Source organism: Lichenostomus cassidix, chromosome 1 (assembly GCF_008360975.1).
Source record: "Lichenostomus cassidix isolate B80296 chromosome 1, HeHo_3.0, whole genome shotgun sequence".
Lineage (NCBI taxonomy): Eukaryota > Metazoa > Chordata > Aves > Passeriformes > Meliphagidae > Lichenostomus > Lichenostomus cassidix.
The window spans coordinates 54444461-54455801 of NC_139479.1; the positions used below are offsets into that span (position 1 = coordinate 54444461).

Sequence of the window (11341 nt, forward strand, 5' to 3'; positions counted from 1 at the left end):
AACCACAGCAAAGGAAAAAAAGCACAAAACCTGTAAACATTAAAATTAATTAATCACTCCTGCTTTTAAACTACAATTCTTCTCATTTTCAGTAACCAGTTACCATGGCAAACACTTCCAAGTGAAGACCTCTATTATCATTTTTAAGGTTGCTGTACAACTTCAAGTGGGTCAGGAAATTAGTTCAGTGTGTTTATAACAAACACAGTGCTAAGTTGACAAGAATCTAAAATTATATTATTTAATTATGATAAAATCTAATAATACATAATTAACTTATTTTTACTCAATTAATTCACACTTATTTATTACTGGATTGGCATAGGGACATTTTGAATAACAAGATTAAATAGTAAGAAATTAATTTTCTCATAAACTTTTGCAATTTCCTTAGAGATATTTTGTTGAGCTTTCTCTTTTCTTGACTACAGAAAACTTAAGTACCTCTAAAATGAGAGGAATTTAAAAAAATTCTATTTTATTAATATAATCATAGTCTGTATCTTTATGAAAATATGGGTACTGATGAAGCATCTACCTTGTGAAAAGAGAAAAATGCAATAGTATAACTAGAGAAAGGAAAGTATATTTTCAATTTTTTGTTATTTCATTCATCCTTCAAATCACCCATTAATGTATAGTTTCTCTCACTTTACCACTGAAATTCATGCAACAATTTTGCTTCCAGAAACAGGGGATAGAGTGTTTTTGGGTTTGTTTGTCTGTGGGTTTTCATTTTCCCTCTATATACAGCTACAACTTGCTTATGTATTTGGGAATGCAGAAAAATGCCTGTCTTGAATGGACTATTTTTTAACGGCTGGGCACAGATTGGGCCCATAACAACAGCAACAAAAAAAGCAACAACAAAAGCAACAGCAACAAAAAGAGCACAAGATTTCATTCATTTTATTTAGAAGTTTGTTTTCCTATTTTACCAATTCTGCTTGAAGCAGATTTTCTGCTATTTCACCTGTTTTCTCTCTCCGTCTTTTTTTTTATTCTTCCATTTCAAAAAAGAAAGAAAAAGTTGTCTTCTACTCGGAGGAGGCACATACTTCCAGTCCACTGTGTCTTATTCTTTAGCTTTCTGATCCTGACACATCTGACATTGATTTGAAGATTTGGTGCTTATGAAAGAAACCTGTGTGTTTCTTCTTCACAGTGTCCAGTTAGATTACCTTATCTGTAGTATCTGCAGGCTGTCATTGCCTTATGGATCTTTGAAAGAATTTGTATAGGGCCACACAAACACTGCTCAGCAGAGAAAAAAATAAATAGTTTCCAAGTTATTGCAAAACTGCACTCAAAATCTTGTCGACAGAGGGAAAGCACAACTTATGCACAAAGCTTACAGTATAGTGTTAAAATATCTGGAATCATGGAAGCTGGCTTCAGCAAGGCAAAACTGTCAGCTAATTTTGTGATCTTCTGCGGTGGACTGACTACATCACTGGGCAAGGGAAGGGCTACAGATGTCATCTACCTGGACTTATGTAAGGCTTTTGACACAGTCGCACACAGCATGCTGGCCTCTGAATTAGAGAGATTTGGGTTTGATTGATAGACTTTTGAATGAATGAGGAATGTTCCAGTCTAAAAAGTTGTATTCATGTCTCACCATCCAAGTTGAAACCCTTAATTAGTGGCGTCTCTCATGATATCCTTCAAAGACCATTATTTAATGTCTTCATCAATGGCAATAGAAGGCGGGATTCAGTGAATCCTCATCAAGTGTGCAGAGGGCACCAAATTGAGTAGTGTAGGTGGTACACTAGAGTGAAGGAATGCCATCCAGAAGGTACTTGACAGGCTTCAGGAATGGCCCCAAGTGAAAATCATAACACTCAACAAGGCCAAGTGCAAGATCCTGCACCTGGAATGAGAAAAACTCCAGTATCATTTCAGATTGGCCATAAGGAAGAATTTTTTTACTGAGAAGGTGGTCAAACACTGAAACAAGCTTCCTAGAGAGGTGGTCAATACCCCAACTCTGTCAGTGTTTAAGATGTCCTTAACAACATGCGTTAATTTTCAGTCATCCCTAAATTGGTCAGGCAGTTGGACTAGGTGATCATTGTCTCTTCTAAGTGAAAAATATTCCATTCCATTCCATCTACTCAGTTCCATTCCATTCTGTTCCATTCCATTCCACCTATGTATTTTTAATGTTTCCAAGGTGCAGTAATCACCACACATTTTATTTCAGGTTTATAATTGTGGTCTAGCTAAAATTTACACACTCAATACCCATTTTAGTAATAAAGACACTTCCTGCACTAAGATTCAGATACTTTGTACTGAAAATCCCTATTTGCAAAATGGGGAAAACAGCACCCCTTTTTCTTCTTAAATTATCATGAAGGCAAATTAACCACACTGGTGTCTGAAAAGTTGCTCAAGTTGTATGATGATATGATGAATAAAAATGTCTAGATTGAGACTGAATAGTTTAAGACTGATTCTCTCCTATTAAGTCTTCTATTCAAGTACTTCTTATTAAGTTATCTCTATTGCCTAGAGATTTACTGCTTAGCTTTCATAGCAGTTAACAGAAATTATGGCGTGCATTTTTTAAGACCAGTTTTGTCTGGTCTGAAATGGGTAAAAAATCACACTGAATAATTCTCAAAGACATTTACAAAGGGAGTCCAGAGTGTTTATAAAAAAACCCAAACAAACCACAAAATCCCCCAGTAAGTTTGCAGAAGTGTTCAGACAATTGGAACAAACTAAATGAATAAAATATTTCTTGTCAAGCCAGTGCACCAACCAATTTTATCATGGAAACAATTTTAGATACTTGATGTCTCAGACTGTTGTGGGAAGGGCTTTGATTGTAAGATAAAGGCTTTCTGTCTTCAAGTCTAATGTGTCTTTAAATCTAACCATTCTCAGCAATTGGAGCTTAAATCAATATGGAGTTTTTTGATATTATTGAATGTGGGTAGAATGAACTGCCAACTAAATGATGTTTGAAGAATACTCTTGTGTTAATCTACACACTACTTTTCTGTCAATGAGGGCCTTGAAAGGAAAAAGGAATCAGTCTGTGACAGCTGGTAAAGATTTTCCATAATTTTTTAACATATATGGCCCCTTCTTTGAATTTCAGCCTTTTCATTCAATTTATGCTGCCCCTCTCAGACACCCTTGAGCCTCTGAGAGAATATTTTTCTTGATGAGTGACATCCAGTCTGTTCAAAAGAGCAAGATCGCAGCTGAAAAGGAATGGGTTTTGAGAGTTATTATGAGAACAGTCTGCACAATAAATGTCGAGAATTCCAGGAATCTCAGCAGACTTAAAACATCATTTTTAAACTTTCTTGTAAAAAAAAACAAATATTAATTTATAGTATTGAAATAAAGTAACTTTAATAATGGAATTAATGCATCTCCTGTACATATCCTTTCTGGATATTAACAAGTTCAGAGTTTCCTTGTAGTCCTTTTTTTGCTAGGTATTATGAAGACAATCTCTTAGATTCCATTCATATTAAATGACTTCTTCTCTTCTGTCAGCATGCAACACATTTGGTAATTTATACCTTTGCTCTTCAAGGAAATATCATCCAATTATTATCAACAGGAAGTCTCAGCTGGGGAAAAGTAAGCACCAAGTTGTTAGATCTGAAACTGAACCCCTTATTCTGCAATGGTAATTGCAAATGTCTGCCTTCATTCATTTTAATTAGCGTTCCCATGGGCAAAAAAAAAAAAATAATCCAGAAAGAATTTATTACAGTAATGCAGTAGTCCTCAAGCATGCATTCCAGGATTGATTTTGTCCTATGAAATGGCAACATGGAATATGTAATTTTTAATAAACTACAAACTCACCTTAGGTTATGCACATGTACACACAGTTTAGATGTGTTTTCAATAGGTAGAAGCAATACTGACCAAATCAACAGTAATTTATGTGGGGTAACATGCAAGTGTTTATACATGGCTGCAAAAATGTCTTCTGGTTCAGATGTAACACTGAATCTGTTAGAGAATCTTTTTTTTTTTTTTTTTTTGGTGGTAGGAACTAAAACCCAGGTGGGAAATTCTGCAACTTGAAATGGCTTTGCCTACTAGTAATGAATCATATTTACCAGCCCCGAGGCAATGTTTCAGAAACTTTAAATGTCTCCAAATGGTACTGGAGACCTCAGTATTGTCGCTGTTGAGCAGCTAGCAGAGTAATGAAAGCACCAGTTCTCAGTGGCAAGAAGGAATGACCTTTATTGTTTTGATTTCATCATATATATAGAGTTTTCAAAAGTCACACAGATTGGTCAGTCAGAAGCCTTCCCCCAGGCCTGATTGGCCAGGCCTGCACCGTCCAAGTTCTGGGACACTGTTCCAATAACATCCAAACTTTATTTATAAAACACAAGAAGAATTCTCGTGGGAAAAACCTGTGCTAGCCACACAGTATTAGTAACTGAACTGAGCTTTAAGTATCTAATTTAAGGTTGCAATCAATGAAGAAATAAGACTCAATTATGTGCTCAAAATTTAGGACAATTAAAAGCAATTCAATTTTCATGAAATCAGTGTTTGTCATATTCACAGACTAAAGCCAGTATTCGGGGTATAAAAAAATCAAAAAAAAAAAGTTGTTTAGAAATACCATTGATATTTTGTTTGCTTGTTCACTACAGCAACTTACACTGTTTACAGGTGTTTAAAGAGTATGTGTTTGAAGACAGTACTTAAAGAAACATGTGGGGTATTTAGAAGTTTAAGTTCAGGCTTTAAATATCTATATTTGAGAATCTAAATTTAAGTGTTTTCAGTGATATTCTTTTAAACCCCATAAATTATGTGTACACATAATTTATATGTCTATATAATTTATATTTAAAAACAAATAAAAGATTCAAACACATTATATCATTTTGTTTTAGCATCCATATTTTGCTTACTCATTTATTTCTTGAGGACTTCTTTCCACATCTAATATATTTAAGGTTTTTCACCTTCTTCCAGTTTGCCTTAAGCATCTTGCAAGTGATGTGATCCTACACTTACCATTTTTACAGTAGACAGTAATTAAAAACATCAAAGTATATTATATAAAGTTCTCTAATGGTGAATTTATCATCTGGCATCTTCATGTGAGGCAAAATGTTTCTATGTGTTCCATAGGGAAAGACAGCATTTGTTTCACAGCACAAAGCATAATTACTGAATCACGGAATTGCTGGAGTTAAAAGACACCTCTGGACGTCATCTGGTCCAACCCCGTGGCTCAAGCATAATCAGCAAGAGCTGTTTGTCTCAGACTATAACCAGGCATACTTTAGAGTAACCATAACCATACTTTAGAGTATCTCCAAGGATGGAGACTCCACCACCTTTTTGTTCACTCTCACAGGGGTAGAAGTGTTTCCTTACAAGCAGGCAGAGCATCCTGTGTTTCAGTCTGTGTCCATTAGTTCTTGTCTTATCAATGGGTGCCATCAGAAGGAACTTCTTTTGATCTTCTTTACACTCTCCTTTCAGGTGTTGATGAGGTCCTCATGAGCCTTCTCCAGGCTAAATAATCCCAGCTCTGTTGCCTTTCCTCACAGGAAAGATGCAGAATTTTCTTTTGCTGAATTACATGAGGTTCCTGTTAGCTCATTTCCCTTTATTTTTTTTGCAAATCTCTTTAAAGGGCTTTTTTATTGGTAATTTTTTGAGAGGAGGTTGCTGGTTTCCCCTTTTAAGTTATTTAGTAAGCAAGTGAAAATAATATTAAGAATTGATATGTTTTGACATCTTCTTGCTAACATAAAAAAATCAATCATAGTTTCACTACATGTCAGTATTGCAGCTACAGATGCATGTCAATACAATATTCATAATATGCTAAAGCATTCTGTATTGTCATTAAATCAACAGAGACATATATGCTGAGCAAGTAAAAAATAATATACAAAATAAATATGGAATTTAATCAATGCAAAGCAGAACTCTGTGGAACAATATAAGAACATTTTAAACTCAATTAAAATGTTGAGGAATCATTCAAAAGACAGAAGGAGGAGAATGCCTAGTGTACCAAAGACATTAAACTATGACATTTATTATTGGCTGTGTACTTCTGACGTAGGAGTGCTTCAGAGTCAGCACGGCACAAGTGCTAAATTGGCTGGGGCAACTGAGAGCCAATAAATCCCTGAGGTTAGGTAGGACTTATTCAGCAGCCTAAAATGGGTTTGAAGGAAAACTTCAGAATGGAAATCAACATTATTGGAAAAGTCATTAAGTTGTGACTTAAATCCATAAGAATTGAGTGAAAGAAAACTGGTGTTGAATGTGTAATAGAGAGATGTTTCCATTAAAATTCACAAATGTTTTTTGTAAACAATTGAAAACATTTTGGGATCAAGTGAGAATAATAGGAACTGTACAGAGATACAAAGTGTTCAGTCTTCATAATATTAACAAACTCCTAGATATGAGACCTGGGAGGACTTTTCCTCTGTGTTAGGCTGAAGAGAAATGTTGGTATTTTCTGTTTTTCACTATAACATGGTGTGATGGGTTAACCCTGGCTGGCAGCAAAGTCTCCATCAGGTTGCTCTTTCACTCTGCAGCAGGACACAGGGAAGAAATAAAATGAAGTAGCTCATGCACTGAAGCAGCTCTTTTGTTGAGATAAAGACACAGAGATTCCTTACCAACGACAGTCAAAGGAAAAACAGACTCTACCTGTGAAAGATTTATTAAGTTATTGCCAATTAAAAATAGAATAGGATAGTGAGGAAAAAAAACAACTCCATAGTCGCCTCCTATCCTTGCTTGGATGTGCAACTTACCTCCAACCCTTCTTCCTCCTACCCCATGCAGAGGATGGGAAATGGAGGTTGTGATCAATTCAATATGTAATATTATGTGACTGCTACTTCTTCATCATGTTGTACTCCTGCTCCAGCCTGGAGTTCCTCTGACCTAGGTTACAATATAGATGTATTTAGTATTCTATTACCACCAGCTGTGGGACATTAGCTGTTATCTCCTGCTAGGACTCACCCCTGATAACAGACAATGGGCTATCAAGGACCCACCACATGACTCATGGAATTATCTCATCCTATTGTGAGATGCTCCACCCAGGAGGGAGGAGCCAAGCATTCCCACCTGGATATAACCTGGCCTTGGAACTGCTCAAGTCAGCCCTGTCTACTGGGTTCCCAGAGGACAAGAGCTACCACTAGACCTTCAGCTGGAGACAAGACGTTCCACAGGATCACTGCTTCAACTGATCTACTTTAGCTGGACTGCTACCACCACCCTAACAGGGTGTCAGGTTGTATCTGACTTTGTAAGTGCTTTTCCTTGTATTATTACACTTATTTTTAATTTTCTTATTAAATTTTAATCCTGACTTGAGATCTCCCAGAGGTTTGTTTTGAAACTAATACACCTCCCATTCACAAACTGTTCCAGTGTGAATTGTTTCTACAAGGTGCAGTCCTTCAGGAGCAGACTACTCCAGTGTGGGCTCCCTACAGCATCACAGGTCCAGCCAGGGCTCCAGCATGGGCTCCTCCTTCCACAGGCCACTACTCTTGCCAGGATCCTCCTTCAGCATGGGCTCTCCATGAACTTCTTTCAGAACACATCCATCTGCTCATGTATGGCCTGCAGGGATGGATATCTGCTCCATCATGGACCTCCATGGGCTGCAGCACGACAACCAGCTGCAGCACAGGCTTTCCCTAGGGGCTGTGCTCTGGCACTTGAAGAACCTCCTTTCTCTCCTTCATTCACAATTGTTTCTCACCTATTCTCACTCCTCTCTTCTGGCTGCTCTTCTGCAGTGTTTTTTACCCTGTCTTTGATATGTTATCACCCAGGTGGTCCCAGCATCCATGATATAGACTTAATTTTGACCAGTAGCAGCTCCATCTTAGAGCTGTCTGGAACTGTTTCTGACTGACATGGGGACCGCATCTTGTGTCTTCTCACAGAAACCAACCCTGCAGCCCCTCTGCTACCAAAATCTTGCCATACAAACTGAATAAAAATGCAAAATTTGGAGTAAACCACAAGGTATTCCATTCCAGTTCTAAGCTGATCATTATAGGCCAAGCAAGATGGTCTTTTCAGTTCTGATCCTTATTACACTTGTATGACTTGGCAAAAGGGATACACATTACAGAGATGTCAAAAATGACAACATATTTTCGATAAAATAGTTTAGGATTTGTTTTTGAGAAGGTTGTTAAAAAGTAAACATATATATATTATATATATATATGCACATAGATAGCATTTTTTCATGTACCATGGGACAATTTTAATCTCTATAATTCAAATGTAGATCTAATTCCATTGATTGTCAGTGTTTCATTGGAATAGTTCTAAGAGTAAAAACTTATCGTAAAAGATAGGCTTGTCTATCTTTAAGACGAGAGACATCCTAATTCTGAATATTTTCAATGAGAGAAAATGAAGAAGGATCCTTAAAAATGCTTTAGATCCTTACATCGAAGCCTTATAAATAATGGATCCTAACAAATACATATATATATGGGCGCAGCAGTAAAACTTGGACATTAGTATGTAAAAAATCTTTCTATTTACCTGATCTTTTTTGCCATCCTAAAAGACAAAACTCCAAAATTAATGTAGGAATCCTCAAGGAAAATAAATCTCATCTGGTATACTTGGGTATGTTGGAGAGTAACTCCAACGTCCTAAAAATCTAGAGATTAAATTAAGAGATTATAGAAACATAAGAACAAGAATTTGAAAATCAAATAGTAGCAATAAAAAAAATCCCTGAGAATTTTTAACTGGAAATATTGAATAGGTGTTAACAAAATCATAGAGAAATAGAAAGTCTGAAACAGTGTCCTTCAACACATTTCAGTATTCTTAATTTTTACAAAAAAGGTTATTGGTTCATTGTTTAGTTGGTTACTTGATGGTGTTATTTTGTGGCTGGCTTTTATTTTTTCTCATAAATAAGAAAATTACATGATACCATCAAAATATCATGTCTAGGAAGTGCAGTCTAAGAAAATAGGAAAGAATAAATGCAACGTTTCTTAATCTCAGTAATACAAATACAAATCTATAATCTCATGTCTTTTAAAAGATGATTCTGCAGCAACTTGATTAATAATTCAAAAACAGTTTCAAGAATTTTGCTTTATAGTGTGGGGTTTTTTGTTTCCGAAGAGTCTTGCATTTTCTGAGTCCCTTTAAAAGAAATATAAATTCTATTTAATTTTGATACTTCAATTCATATTTCTTTCTGAGATATGCACTAGCTATACAGAATTAATTCCTGACTGCTATGCATCAAAGACAATAAGGAAATTGATTGAAAGCCTAGAATTTATTCTGTTCTGAATTCTTTGAGGACTTCCTAAAGAAAATGAATATAGGCATGTTATAGAAGACTCAATAATTCAATGTATACAATAAAAATAATGAATGTATGAAGAAAATTGTACCTTGATAGTCTTTACTTGTTATCACTGGTAATTCATCACTCTTATCTCTTCTGTTCTGAACACTCAATGTGCCCTAAATCTCCTTTTGCCTGTCAGATTTTTAGGTGCTTTTGTTTAAATTATAAATGTATCAACACAATTATGTGTCAACGAAACTTTTACATTTAATAGTATAAAGATTTCATTTTCTTTTATAACTTGACCTGGAGTGTAATCATATTGTATAAATGTATAAACTCTTTTTTCTCTCTAAAACATCTTTAGATAAAACAAAGAATTAAATATTTATTATAGAGTGGTGGAGTTGTTATGGCTCCTTTTACTTAGACAGTATTTCCATTCTGTTTGAAAAGCTTAGCTATTTGGAGGAAAAACTATTAGTATAATTTAAATTCTATTTTGAAAGGCAGACAGATCCTTCAATTGCACTTATTTTTATCACAGGGAAAAAGAACAACTGCATGTGAAATTATTTTATTGCCCCATAAAGCTTGCTGAGATTTCAATTATGCAGGTTAAGAATTCAATTTTTTCTCCATCCAAGGTTTTAAACAAAGGAAAACATTAAAAGGTGAAAAGGAAGAGAGAAGTATTTTTGAAACAACAATTTGCTACATTCAAGCATAGTAAAACATCTAAATTCAAACCACTGGTTTTACCTAATTGAGAACTAATAAGCATGACTGCTTGTTGCCTGCCTTGACAGTGATTACTCAGCTTTTCCTCTTCAAGTTGCAATGGATGTTGACTGGTTCAAAACATCCTGGCTCTGCAATCCACTTGCAGCAGGACTGTGTACATATCTGTAGTACACACACCTATATATGTATATACACCTGGAATGAATGTATATACACACACACACACATGTGTTCTTCCTCAGCATCAGAAAAAAACCTGCACTGAAGTCCCTACTCTTAACCTTGCAGACAAGGGAGATAAATTTGTGTCCCCATCCTTACCACTCAATTAGGCTAGCACACTGTTTACATAGAGGTTTATCACTTACAAAGTAAAGTAGGACTTTAACACTAGCACATGTGTATAAGGAATCAAGATTCTCTGTGTTGTCTTTACGCACTGAATAGGTTTAAAGCTCAGGCTTTCCAATTAGAAGCTGTGAGAAATTCCTAACCAAGCTCACATGCAATTGAATACTTGCCAGTTTATAGTATTACTTGTCATTAAAAATGGTATGTAAGTTATGTGGTTTCTTAGATAAAGATATCTCCTGTCTTTACAGAACTCATTTGCATGTAAGTGGTATCTGTGAATGCTATTATATTTATCCTCATTCTGGCTTCAAATACAGATAGCTTGTTTCTGACACACTTAGTTCTCTTTTATACCCATAGGCAACAAACTAATCAATAAACAAAATTATTCACTATGAAATGAAAAAATAAAAGTTATAAAACCAACTCTGAAAAATTATTTCTGCATAGTTACTTTTCCAATCAAGACCAGAGAGTTATTATTTGTCTAAACAGATTTTGTCACGTATGAACTAAGCTGAACTCTTTCCACCATTCTTACAAAATCTAGCACAAGAAAGGGAACATACTTTCTGAAATTATCCCATTTAGGCGAAGCATATAAATAAAGAATTTGGGATTCTTTGCAATTAATTTGAATTTGAATTCTCTGTAATTAAGTGATACATTTAAGCATTTAAATAACCTTCTCTTTCTTTTCAAATTTGAAATTCAGGCATCTTGCTGTCATTTGATTAGAACAGAGATATATTCAAGATACTTCAGTGGAAAATCAGTCCCCATTGAAGCCTGTAAAAATTAAAACTGAACATCATCCCAAAAATTGTCTGTGTCCCCTCACAGTAAAAAGAGATTTTAGTTTTAGTAAACATTATGGTTTTTACTGCATAAGTGCATAAT

At 35.2% G+C, this 11341-nt stretch overlaps 1 long non-coding RNA gene across 1 annotated transcript; it reads right to left on the reverse strand.

Annotated features, from left to right (window-relative positions):
* Nucleotides 1–5487: 5487 nt before the first annotated feature.
* LOC146444660 (uncharacterized) lies at nucleotides 5488–7028 on the reverse strand. Its single transcript, XR_014850267.1, has 3 exons — nucleotides 7012–7028; nucleotides 6798–6930; nucleotides 5488–6569 (listed from the first exon to the last, which is right to left on the reverse strand). It is a non-coding gene; the product is annotated as an uncharacterized LOC146444660 (long non-coding RNA).
* Nucleotides 7029–11341: the final 4313 nt, after the last annotated feature.